This window comes from Eubalaena glacialis, chromosome 9, assembly GCF_028564815.1.
Source record: "Eubalaena glacialis isolate mEubGla1 chromosome 9, mEubGla1.1.hap2.+ XY, whole genome shotgun sequence".
Classification (NCBI taxonomy): domain Eukaryota; kingdom Metazoa; phylum Chordata; class Mammalia; order Artiodactyla; family Balaenidae; genus Eubalaena; species Eubalaena glacialis.
The window spans coordinates 118,617,850-118,626,450 of record NC_083724.1 but is presented as its reverse complement, the minus strand read 5'-3'; the positions used below and the strand labels follow the sequence as shown (position 1 = coordinate 118,626,450).

General features: G+C 39.8%; 1 pseudogene; it reads left to right on the top strand.

Annotated features, from left to right (window-relative positions):
• The first annotated feature begins 3,615 nt into the window (after positions 1-3,615).
• Positions 3,616-4,539, top strand: LOC133097568 (large ribosomal subunit protein eL6-like; annotated as a pseudogene).
• Positions 4,540-8,601: the final 4,062 nt, after the last annotated feature.

The window sequence follows — 8,601 nt, the reverse complement described above, 5'->3', positions numbered from 1 at the left end:
CAAAAAAAAAAAAAAAAGGTTCTGAAGAACCTAGGGGCAGGACAGGAATAAAGACACAGATGTAGAGAATGGACTTCAGGACACGGGGAGGGGGAAGGGTAAGCTGGGATGAAGTGAGAGAGTGACATGGACATATATACACTACCAAATATAAAATAGCTAGCTAGTGGGAAGCAGCTGCATAGCACAGGGAGATCAGCTCAGTGCTTTGTGACCACCTAGAGGGTTGGGATAGAGAGGGTGGGAGGGAGACGCAAGAGGGAGGAGATTTGGGGATGTATATATATGCATAGCTGATTCACTTTGTTATAAAGCAGAAACTAACACACCATTGTAAAGCAATTATACTCCAATAAAGATGTTAAAAAAATAAAAATAAAAAATCCAAACGCCATAAACAAACACAAAAGACAGGGAAAACTGGGGAAAAAATATTTGCAAAAATACTACTGAGAAGGCTAATTTCCCTAATACAGAAAAAAGTTATACCATTGAAGAAAAGAAAAAAATCTTACAGAAAAAAGAAAATCAAATGACATGAACAGACAAGTCACAAAAGTAGATATTAAAAATAACCCTTACACATATGAAAAGATGTCTAACTTCATTCAAGTTAGAGAAATTCAAATTAAATTACACAGAAATATTATTTCTCACAGGTTAGACTGGCAAAAAAATCAAAGCTTGACAAACGCACTCTTCTGTTGATGATGTTGAGAAACTAACATTCTCATACATTACTGGTGGAAATGCAAAATGGCACAATACTTATAGAATGGATTTTGCTAATATCTAACAAAATGACTTATTCATTTAACATTCTAAGAATTTACCGTAAATACACCTCCAACTACAGGAATAAAAAATATATATATATATACATATATATATATGCATGCACAAGATTATTCATTACAGCAATTATAATTACAAAATATTGGAAATTATTTAAATGTCTAAGCATAAGAGTTGGTTTAATTAACCATATTACAAACACTCAAAGGAGTACTATGCAGTTATTAACATATATACACTACTATATATAAAATAGATAAACAACAAGGACCTACTGTGTAGCACATGGGACTATATTCAAGATCTTGTAATACCCTATAATGGAAAAGAATCTGAAAAGAATACATATATATATGTATATGTATATATGTATAACAGCCACTTTACTGTACACCTGAAACTAACACAGCATTGTAAATTAACTACACTTCAATTTTTAAAAAAAAGAAAAAGAAAATGAAGATGTTTGTGAATTCATATGCAGTGATTTCTAGGACACATTGTGAAGTGAAAAATACAAATGCAAAACAGCATATACAGTACACTACTTTTGTGCTAGAAAACAGGGAAAGTAGGAAAGCATACATATTATTTGTTTTTACATTAAAAAAAAAAGCATACACACACAGGAAGTGCAAACCAGCCGACAATGAGGTTGATTACCTACAAAGTGTGGCAGGAACTGAGATGGGCTACAGAAAGGAGTGACAATTCTCTGAGTTTTTGTAAATTTTGACTTTCTGGAAGCATGTTAATGTTGTTAGTAATCAAAAAGTAAAATTAAATTAAGGATGAGAAGGGAGTTCCTGATATTAAAGCAAATAGAAATAAATAAACCAGGATCTATTTCAAATGAACAACACTGTCACACTGGAGGAGGGTAGAGAACTAATCTAAGTTATTAACAAATGTGGTATCTGACCATATGTCCTGTCTTGGGCAGACAGACAAGACAGCTGAGAGAGAAAACTGCAAACAAATTCTGAACTCCCTCTAGTGTAATAGATTTGTTTATTGTAAGGATATAAGGGAAGCCATTCTATTAGGTATGTCACAGGATTGAGCAAATTAGCAAATGTATTTACGTTGTTGGCAGCCAGAGATCTCAAGTGGGAGAAGGGATATACCAGCCAGAAATAGAGGTGGCAACCCTGTAGGAACTCACGATTTCTAATAACCATATGTGTGTGCGTGTGTGTGTATTGGAGTGTGCGTATGCATACATATATACACATATGTCTGTATGTATATATACGTATGTATACATGTATATAAATGCACATGCTTTTCAGTTTTCCTAGAAGTAAAGACACGGAGAAGCAATCAGTAGACCTAGTGCCCAGATGTATTGGGGTCTAATGCCATTACGCTCTAAAAGAAGCCAGTGCTTCCCTGAGAAACGTTTGATTCTAGGACTGAGGCAGAGTGGGTAAATGAACAACAGGGAAAACCATGTTCCAGAAAGTAAGAAAGCCCTCAAAAAATGAGGAGGCATGTCATAAGAACACAGGACCCACCCTGAAGGGGCTTCAACTGGAGAAACCTGGAAAAATACGAGGAACACAATAATTAAGGAACAGTAATAGATTATAGACAATTGAAAAAGTGGAACCATGAGTCCATAACAATAATAAGTAGATAATAAAGTGAAGAAAGGAAAGAAGGAAGAAAGGAGGGAAGGAAGGAGGGAGGGAAGAAAAGTGAAGGGAGGGCTCTTGCTTATAGAATATTGGGAGTCAACTGGTAAATGTAGAGGGCGTGATAAAGAATTGGAAAATCATAATTTTTCAGCCAAAGACTAGTTCAGGCAAACGTCATCAATGGGAGCTAAATCAAGAGGGGGAAATTTGATGAGGAGCAGAGTATTTGCACGGACTTGAAACTTTTTCGCACAGATTGCTATTACTTGCAAGGAAAAAAAAATTAATAGCATCTTGCAAGGTAAGAATGGCGGGGCCGCTCTGCAGGGCTCGATTTCAGGATCCCAATCCTTCGCCATCCTAACCGGGAGGGTATCAAGTCAACAACTGCAGGGCTCGGACACGCCCAGGGCCATTTGCGAGGCCTCCCAGACGCTTCATTTCTCTCGCTTGGGTTTACGGTGGGGCACGAAGAGCGTGAGATGCAATGCTGTAGAGGCTCCGGGGCTGCGGCTGCTCGCCACCCTCCGGGGCTGGGGAAACAGGGCCCCTCCAGGCATCCCCAGCGGGCCAGTGGGGCAGCAGGGACAAGGGCGGCTGCGCGCGCTCCGCGTCCCGGACCTGGGTTCCAAAAGACGACGCCGAGCTCGTCTCCGCCACGTTCTGGATTTGAGGCTGAGGACAAATGCAATTTTTCTCGTCTCCCCACGTCCGCGGCCGGCAGTCGCCTCCTGGGCTTTGCGCTTTTTTCAGTTTGGCCTGAGTTTGGGCCATTTGCGTGTGTGTGTGTGTGTGTGTGTGTGTGTGTGTGTATATCTTCCCCTCCTAAACCAAATTTCTTGAATGAGACAGTCTGATAAGAGCAAAAGTCCTAAAAGCAATTGGTTTCAAGTTCCAACCTCGCTGCCTCCTGGCTGTGGAGATCGTTAAAGCTAAGTCTAGGATTTCTAATTCGCAAAACAGAAATAATGGAATAGGGACTTGTGACCACTAAATATATGTAGCAAACAAATAATAGTTGTGAGATATATTCAAATCGTCAAGAAGGTTATACTGTATTGGGGAGACAACCCCAAAGTGAACCATTTATGAATGTTGCTGCAGATGTGTGGCGATTTGGAGGAAGACCTATATCTTATAGTGGGAGGGATGAAAAGGATGGAGAAAGAGGATAAGAACTTGTAGTCTGGGAGGCCTATCGATGTATAGCTATGAGATAATTGGTGAAATGCCTTTTAAAAAATATATGTATTGGTAGATGGCGGGTGAAAAGGCTGAGAAGCCAGATACTAAGGAGAAAAAACCTGAAGCCAAGAAGGCTGATGCTGGTGGCAAGGTTAAAAAGGTAAAGCAGGGGAAGCCCCACTGCTGCCCAAACCCTGTCCTGGTCAGAGGAATTGGCAGATATTCCCGATCGGCTATGTATTCCAGAACGGCCTCGTCCAAGAGGAAGTATTCAGCAGCTAAATCCAAGGTGGAAAAGAAGAAGAAGGTGAAGGTTCTTGCCACTGTCACAAAACCAGTTGGTGGTGACAAGAATGGTGGTACCCGGGTGGTTAAACTTCGCAAAATGCCTAGGTATTATCCTACTGAAGATGTGCCTCGAAAGCTGTTGAGTCACGGCAAAAAACCCTTCAGGAAGCATGTGAGGAAACTGCGTGCTAGCATCCCTCCTGGGACCATTCTGATTATCCTCACTGGGCGCCACAGAGGCAAGAGGGTCATTTTCCTGAAGCAGCTGAGCTGTGGCTTGCTACTTGTGACTGGGCCTCTGTCCCTCAGTCGAGTTCCTCTGCGGAGAACACACCAAAAATTTGTCATTGCCACTTCCACCAAAATTGATATCAGTGGTATGAAAATCCCAGAACATCTCACTGACGCTTACTTCAAGAAGAAGAAGCTGCGTAAGCCCAGGCACCAGGCAGGTGAGATCTTCGACACAGACAGAGAGAAATGCGAGATTACAGAGCAGCGCAAGGTTCATCAGAAAGCTGGGCGCTCACAAATTCTGCGAAGAATCAAAGCTGTTCCTCAGCTCCAGGGCTACCTCTGCTCTGTGTTTGCTCTCACAAACGGAATTTATCCTCACAAAGTAGTGTTCTAAACGTCTTACAAAGAACCTAATTAAAAAACTGTCCATTTCCAAAAAAAAAAAAAAAAAAAAAGTAATAGCTATACAATGGAGAAATGAGACAACACCCTGATAGGATCATCAAAGTTAACGCCACCAATGAGAGGCAGATGGGCACGATGTCTTGAGAAGGATATAGCTTCCTCTATGTGATATTTCAGCTGAGACTGTATAACTTCAATCGAATAATGAAGAAACAGTAGACAAATAAAAAATGAAGACTGCTCTGTTTTTTAAATGGGGGATTATACTTCAAAAATGTCAATGTTGTTAAAAGATAAAGAAAAGCTGTGGAAATGTTCCAGGTCAAAGGAGGTTAAAGAAACATGAGAACTAAATGCTATACTAGATCCTAGAGTGATCCTTTACTAGAGAAAAAATAATGTTATATGGGAAATTATTAGGTCAATTGACAGATTGGAATACAGCTGAGGAATTAGACAACAGTTAAATATATTACAGTACGTGGTTACATAAATGAATATCCTTATTCTTTTAAAAAAAATACACCTAAAGTATTAGGGGTAAAGAGCCATAATACATGAAATATGCTCTCAAACAGCTCAGAAAAATATTATGTAAATAGATGGATGGACAGATTAGATTGGCAGATTAGATGTATTAAATGATAGATGATACAGATAGATGATAGATTGATAGATACCAAATAATAAAGCAAATGGGGCTAAAAGTTAAGAATAGGTGAACCTGGGTAAAGGCTACCCAGGCATTCTCTGTATGATTCTTTTCCTTGCAACTTTAAGTTTGAAATTATTTCCAAATTAAAAATTTAAAAAATATAGCTTATAGATGGCACATTTAATACATAATTTTGAATATAAAGATTGAAACATTTTAATTCATATAAAATCAATTTATTCACCCCGCTCCCAACCAAGTAAATACTGAACAAATAATTAGCAAATGTTAATTTGAGGAATACCAAACATGGGCCTGCTTGGAATCCATGTCTCAGTGTAGCTCTCGATATTAATGAACTTGTAAGTTAAGTTGCTTTTGGTATCATTTGTACCTCCCGGAAATTAGAACACAAAAACCAGTAGAAACAAACTTCTGCAGCAATTCTTACCAATAAGAAAAACCTGCCTGGTTATCAAAAAAGAAATGTTAAAATCCCAGAAAACAAACAAACAAACAGTAAGTTCATCTTAGAGTCCTTGATAGGCAGCAAGTGAAAATATGGAGATGGTTACATTTCGTACCCAGAGAGTCAGAAGAGCAGAGTTCAAAAACATTCAGAGAAAAAATAAATTTGACCCCCAAACATGAATTTCTGGAAGAGAGTCTAAAATGTTTGAGAAGTTTTGAAGGCCTCATAAATGCAATTCTAGTTGATGAGGAATAAAAAGGGAGGTATAAATAGGTTAGGATTACAATGTGTAATGATACATGACCTCAACAAATTTTAATGTAAGCATAAACATTGAAAAAAAACCCAACTAGGTGTATAGCCAAAGATGAATGGAAAGGTGATGAGGACATATAAAAATAACGTCAGGAAGACTAATTCTCTAATTAATTTGAGGTGCTTACCCCGCCGCACCCCGAACAGAGCAAAAGAAAACAAAAAGTTTTCTGCTGCTGTATTTGAAGCAAAAAATAAAGGAATAGAGGGCCTTTGCTCAGCCTGAGGGGTCATGGATGAGACATTGCCTGGGCTGAATTTTGCAAGAAAAGTTTCAGAAATAAGAGAATCAGGAGGGCTTTCTGCGCAGAGGGTAACCAGCAAGAATGCTGCAAAGGTATGGCGTTAAGAAGGAATCATAAGGCTTCTATTAAGAGAGGCCCTGGAGGATCAGATGTCTGAGACAGAGCCAGGGCATGAGAGCCTAACGTATCACACCACAGATTTGGGAATTTGTGCTGCAATTGTAGGAGATGGAGACCTTCGGGAAATTTTAATATTAGCATTTATAATCATGTAGTTCCTCGAAACACCGCTTTTGCCACGTCCCACAATTTTAATATGCTACATTTCCCTTATTATTTTGTTCAAAATATATTTTTTTCCTTTGTGATATCTTTTTTGCCCCAGGAATTATTTAAAAGTGGGCCACTTAATTTGTAAATATTTTGTGTCTTTCTAGGTAGGGCGTTGTTATTGCTTTCTAAGTTAATTCCTCCATCGTCAGGGGACATTCTCTGCAAATTTCCATCTTTTAAAATCAATTTGGGAATTATTTCGTTGCCCGGGATGTGATCTAACTTGGTGAGCATTCCACGTTCACTTGAAAAAACTATGTATTCTTTAGTCATTAGGTGTGATGTCCTATGACTGTCCATTTGGTGATGGTTGGTCATTTAGATCTTCTACATCCTTACTAATTTTTTATAGGGTTGTTCTATCAACTACTAGGAGAAGGGTGTTAAAATCTTCAATTACAATTGTGGATTTAACTATTTCTCCCTTTTTGTCTGTGAGTTTCTGCTTCATGTTTTTTTATTAGTAATATATTTGCGCTTATGGCTCATCGTGTGACTAGTAATCTCCTGTCTTGAATTCTGAAGGGGCCGTCAACTCCCAGATTCACCCAGTGTACTTTGTCTTTCCCAGGCAGACTTCTCCCTCATTTCTGTCTGCTGTTTCCCAAACCCCCTGCAGTAATCCCCACACATGTGTAACTGCAGTTATCCAGGAATTTGAGGGAGTTTATGCTCAGGTTCTGTGAGTCATCCCTTCTGCAACTTTCTCATTTCCAGGATTTCGCTCCTAAATTTCCAGCTGCTTTGTCAACCCTAAACCCTGTCTGTTTGACAGCTAGGTGCTAGGATATGACTTAGAAGCTCATCATTAAGACTTTAGGTACTGTTCTAAATGCGATGGGATGCACTGAAGATTTTGAAAGAGGGCCGTGATGTGATGCAAATTTTATGGCAATAAGATTACTCTTAATGCTCTAGGGAGAGTGTGCTGTCGAGTAGCAAGAATGAAAGTTGGGAGAGACCAGCTAGGGCGTGATTGCAGTAGTCCAGACGTGTACTCTGAGCTTCACTGTCGACTGGCTATCTGCAGGAATAAACACACACTCTGGGAAACTGAAAGTAACATTTTTCACAAGGAATCAATCTTTGTAAATGTCTCTGTTTCCGGGTATGTCAGACCTGATTCACTATATATTGGCTTATAAGGAGTAAGCAAATGAGCAGTCCTTTTAATGAAGAAAGAAGCAGTTGAAAACATCATATTTCATTTAACAGATATTAACCGAGGGTCTGTCAAGTGACTGGCTGGCTCTGATCTAAGTCAGGGGACATACTAGCCAAAGTCCCCAGCTTCAGAGAGGTTACAGTCTAGAGTGGGAGATGATAAAAAAGAAATAGGCTAATGGACCTGGATTTGGCAGGTGGAGGTAAGTGTGCTGAAAAAAAATAATGAGTGGAAGGATTAGAGCAAGTGGGGTTTAACTTCAGAGTACTCAAGTAAGTCTCCTCCAAGGAGGTCACATCTGAGCAGTGACCTCAGTGAGGGAAGGACAGAGCCATGTACAAATCCAGCAACAGCGGACATCAAGATGGAGGAGTGCTTTGGTGTCCAGGTACTGCAAGGAGAACAGAGTGCTGGATTCAGAAAGATGGCATCTGAGACACAGCCAGGGCCAGGGAACGTCAGGCCTTGGGGGTCACGGTTAGGAGTTTGGATTTTATTCGTCAGCATGACTGGTAGTCATTGGAGCAAGGAAGTAACATGAGCTGATTTATATTTTGAAAGCATCACAAAGTGTTTGTTAGGACAATCCTTCTTGATCAATTCCTTTTGGGGAGAAAATGATCCATGACTTCTTGCATTTCTGTATACCTTGAGAGTAGAAGTACCTGCCACCTTGGCTGCAGATTATGTTTCTAGGGATGTCTGGGTGAAGAACAACCTTGGAGGTTAGAGAGAGCGTCTTCCTCTGGAGCACGTACCTTAAGCACAGATTCCTCTCCTGTAATGCAGCCCATTGTGTGCATCTCCTGGCTCTCTTTGAGTTTCCCCGGAGGACTGGGGGCTCAGGAAACAAGAGCAAACATTGA